Genomic DNA, 5,000 nt, shown 5'->3' with positions numbered 1-5,000 from the left:
CCGGAGAAGGCCGAGGGTGGGCCCATACACACACACAGAGGAACACAGCCAGCTTGGCCTCTCACACATAATTGGAGTGAGCTATGGGACGAGACAGTTCACTGGCACTGAGTCCTTTGGAGGAGCTGCATGAGGGGACCTAAACGAGCCAAGACAGAGCTCTGAGGACGGACGACATGGGAGTCCATGGGTTTATTCAGCCAATGGGCTACACAGATCTGTGTTACACGTTTACACTTGACAGTTGACACTTCCTTATTGGAAAAGTAATCGGCTGTGAAAAGGGATACGACACCGTACCACGCTAACTCGCCTCCGTGTTCGAACAAAAACACGCAGAGAAACAAAAAAAGGAAGGTATAACACATGTGAACATGTGTCTTGGGCACCAGTGGATATTGAGGTTTCTGGAGGTTTTTCATTCAGTAACTGTAAGAGCGGCAATGCGGGGGGAAAGATTTCTAGCCTAATTACCCACAGAGCACTTGGAGCACACCCTACGGCTATTGGAGCTGGAATAATACAGCGGCCCAGATCCATTTGGCCATTCTGAGGGCCCAACCGTCGCCAGCGAGAACGTGTGTGGTCAGAGATCGCCCTTTAAAAATACACACTCCCTTCTCAAGTGCACTTCCCTGGCCTGGAGAGGATGAGAGAGAGAGAGAGAGTGTGAGAGAGAGAGAGAGTGTGTGAGAGAGAGAGAGAGAGAGAGAGAGAGAGAGAGAGAGAGAGAGAGAGAGAGAGAGAGAGAGAGAGAGAGAGAGCGCAGCTCAATGGAAGTCCCACCATAAAGGGAGCTTTCTTTTCGTCGTCCATCTGAAACTACCTTCAACTATTTTTCTATGGCTCAGATCTGGGTTTTCCTCCTCAGCGTCAATCTGGCACGTGTGCGTGTGTGTGTGTGTGTGTGTGTGTGTGTGTGTGTGTGTGTTTGACACACCGTTTTCATGGAGAGGGTCCAAGCATTCACAGTTTAGTGTATGATTCATAGGTAGGGCTCAGTCTTTCCACTGTTAAAAGACAAAGGGGTGATCCTAAAGGGACCTTTGTTAGCCTATATGCATCGGTGAAATGGAGTTCATAGGATTCACTATACTGTACACATACACACGCACACAGGCACGCACACAGGCGTGCACACGCACCCGCATATTGTATTTACTCCTAGGATGACGGCTCTATAGATAAACACATTTGCTCACAGTTGCTCACAGCGACTGCCTCTCTCTCTTATACCTCAGCAAAAGAGCAGAGGGAAAAATAACCCTTGAGCAAACGTTTTCTTGATGTAGGAAGTAGCACATTCACCACATGCAGTGAGGATTATGACAAGTTCTAACAGTTCTGACCTCATTTTCTCTCTCTAAAAAAGAAAACACTGGAAGAGGAGCCATAAAACTACTCACCAGTCATATCTGACAGCAGTAATGCTCGGCTCAGTCACACTGCTACACCTCAGCTTACTCATGTTTGAAGGCACCCAAAAAACACCAGCACGTGTCAGAGTTTGGCCTGTACCGGGGTTAATGTAACTGCCAGGCCAAGGGTTCAGTTCCTGGTCTCCCATCTGTCTGTCTCCCTCTACAAGTCCTGCTGTAGAAAAAGCTGCCAATAAAAAGTACACAAAGATGGTGGAGGTGTGGATGACGTTACTTGTGCACCAGACCTCTGGGTCGAAAACTATTTGAATTTTGGCCTGCCTGAAAGTGGCAGATGGGCGGGGTTTGCAATTGTGAGACAATTCCATTGGTTCCATTGTGCCAGGTAAACTCAATCAAGAGAAGAGTATTTTTGAATGATTACAGTACACACAGTACTCAAGTTGTAAAAGAAAATCATGGGGGATGGTGGATTTTATCATATGGGGACAATTTTGGCATCCTCACAGTGTCAATGACTTCAGTGTCAGTGACTTGGTAAAAATGTCATTGCATGTGTGCGTGCCCCCTCGCCCACAGTATTTAACTCAATATGCGTAAAACTAAATGTTGAAATAACAGTAATACATTGATAAAAATAAAAAAAAAGTAGTTCATTGATAAAATGACATAAGGGATGGAAAGGGGGGATGGCAGTTTTAGAAGGGGGATGATTTTGACTGTTTTTATTTCAGGGGGGGGATGCCATCCCCCCCTCATCCCCCCTCAACTCGAGTGCTGAGTACACACAGATGGGGCACCCTGTGGATGACTTCACTGTACACCCTCCCCCCCATCAACTCAACTCTGCTGTACAGGCCAACAGTAGCATATTGATATGGTGATAATCATAATCAAAATCAAACTACCTGGCATAATTACAGTCCAGGATCTGTTGTGGTAGAAAATCCACCAGACAAGAATCAGGGCTTTGAAGATTTTTGTTTCCTTATGGATCTGTGAGAGATCTGTGAGCGATCTGTGAGAGCCCTTTCGGAAAGTCAAGGCGTCTGAGCAAAACATCTCCACCAAACCATCCCTGGCTGGGAGAGAACCCGGCAGTCACTCTGGTCTTACTAAAGGTAGTGATGGGTAACAGTGGTAGGATATTGTTTACTTCCCACCGAAGGTGAAAAAAACATGAGCTGGTCCCTCCTCTAGCCCTGCTCTGCCTGAGAAAACCTTCTATGAAACCTGGCACCCTTCGGTTCATTTTTTATAATGAACGAGAGACAGGCCAAAAAGCCTAAAGCATTTCATCAGTCAATGTTGAGCTATCTAATCAGGTGTGCAGTGCTAATGCTAACTGTTCGACGCTAACTCCACAGTCAGCCATGAATTAGTTTGTTGGAGCCCCGGCAGCTCAGCTGAAAGAGGAGGAATCTTCAAGAAAAGCCAAGCCGGGGTGCACAAAGACAGCTCGACTAGTACCCCCGAACAGTGACCAACTGTTTAGCCAACTAAGCTCTCTTACATTCTGGATGTAGCCTGCCTGTCTCCCAGTAAGCACAGGGACTTATTAGAATTAATGAAAGTTCAGAGGTCCAACAAATATGAGGGGGCCTAACTGAAATGTTCAACCTACAGTTTGGGTTGCCTGGATACCTGCCAAATCCTTTTTCCATACGATTCACTGTAGGGCAGTTATGAAATAGGATGTGCCGGTTTTTTTTCCAGACATTAATAATAATTTGATACCCTACAACCCTCTACCATAAAACAGGGAGCTCTGAGACCTAGAGCTATGGAAATCCTTCATCTCATTAGGAGTTAGAAACCCTAACTCTGTTTTATTTGTCCCAGTGACCGGCAAGCTGAGGTATTTTTTGGTCCCCCAGCAAGCTATGGTCCACCCTCTTTAATGGGAGGACTTCTTACTGTACATTAAAACTCATACTGGAGAACGAAGTAGATCTGTGTTAACCGACCGTCTCAGGAAACACATAACGCAACATACCAACCAGGGGTGCTGGGCTCGACCTCTCCAGAGGTCGAGAAACACTAACTGATACGTGCCATTTCTGACAGGCCTAGTTGGGCGTCTCTTGTGCGTCAGAATCGGAAACACGAGACATGACACTTGGGCATACAGTGACCCCTCAGGTTAAAGGTCGAATTGACAGAGCTAGGTTGTTTGTCATACAGCATGTGGCGATGGCAGGGAGGGACCACACAACACGTATGTGACGTGTTAAGTAGCAGTGGTAGAAAACAAGGTGGGTAAGCGACGCTGTACACCGGGAGAAAATTAATAACGTAAATGCTAACGTTAAAATACGCTAAGTTGTATAGAAGGTGCAACACTACACTACCCAACATGGGTGCGCAAACAGCATTTACGGTACGTGTGTTAACCTACGGTACATGCCTGGCATTAACTCAATCACGCATGTAGAACGAGAGATTATTGGGCCATAGAACATTATGCCTTATTTATGTTAAGCCCCGTTGTGACTAAAAAGGTAATGTTGGGGAGACTGCCAAGATCTCCAGGAGCTCCACATTATGTCTCTATAACTACACACACATACTGATGCATTACACGCTCCGTTTACGTGAAGGTTATGATTGCTTCCAGCACCACCGCTTACAGACAAACACACACACACACACACACACCAGCTCCACAGAGGGACAGAATCAACAGATATTTCATTTCACACCGGAGAGAAGGCTAATGCGAGATCAGCAGATGTCTCTGTGTCTAAGTCATCTGTGTGCTTCAGTCTCCGGCCATAATTTATGGCAGCATCTCACCGCTACTATAGAATGTGTTCCAACCTGCCGAATTCCCTCTGAGAGGATCCGCAGAGAGATCAGGCCTGTGTGTGTGTGTGTGTGTGTGTGTGTGTGTGTGTGTGTGTGTGTGTGTGTGTGTGTGTGTGTGTGTGTGTGTGTGTGTGTGTGTGTGTGTGTGTGTGTGTGTGTGTGTGTGTGTGGCCAGTGCTGCTTTCAGGAGAGACAGTATAGTCTGGTATAGCTTTGACCTACAGCAGTGGTTTTTCCTTACTGAGCACCCCCAATCACATTTTGCTCTGCCCAAAGTCGTCGTCCCCCCCCCCCCCCCTGTTTCATGTTCATTTGACCATTAAGCCCATGTTCTTTATGATTCTTCCTACTCTAAGTGCTCCCTGTGGATAGGCTAAGTACCCCGGGTTGAGAACTTGGCAAAACGACTGGACATCTCTCTGCATGGAGACCTGTAGAGACCCAGACACAGCACAGCTCATAGCTCCCAGATCACACCCACAGGCCACAGGCCACAAGCCCAGCTTGGCTCTGACTGGGATCCCGCCGCGACCACGACCACATCAGAGCAGAACGCTCCCTCCAGAGGGCCGGCGAGTCACCGCACCGCCCAGGGATCTGAGCAGGGAGGGACGAGGGAGAACCACGGCCACCGTGATAAATCCCAATTAAACACCCACATTAAAAAGTGGAAATGACATAGAATATAAAGCTAATATGAGATCAGGGGCCGCTTTTATCTTGATTAAATCTTAATATGGTAAAGATCTCCGGTGGATCAGGGAAATAAATATAGCAGACAGAAAAAGGTCAGTGTGACCAATCAGGATGGAG

The 5,000-nt window shown here is 47.0% G+C and overlaps 1 protein-coding gene across 1 annotated transcript in view; it reads right to left on the bottom strand.

Annotated features, from left to right (window-relative positions):
- The window catches only part of thsd4 (thrombospondin type 1 domain containing 4), a gene marked incomplete at both ends in the record, with an annotated part of 40,632 nt that overhangs the window by 26,564 nt on the left and 9,068 nt on the right, over nt 1-5,000 (bottom strand). The window lies entirely within an intron of this gene.

This window comes from Nansenia antarctica, assembly GCF_963989245.1.
Source record: "Nansenia antarctica genome assembly, chromosome: 9".
NCBI classification, from domain to species: domain Eukaryota; kingdom Metazoa; phylum Chordata; class Actinopteri; order Argentiniformes; family Microstomatidae; genus Nansenia; species Nansenia antarctica.
The sequence above is the reverse complement of the archived record's forward strand: the minus strand, read 5'-3'. Positions and strand labels throughout refer to the sequence as shown.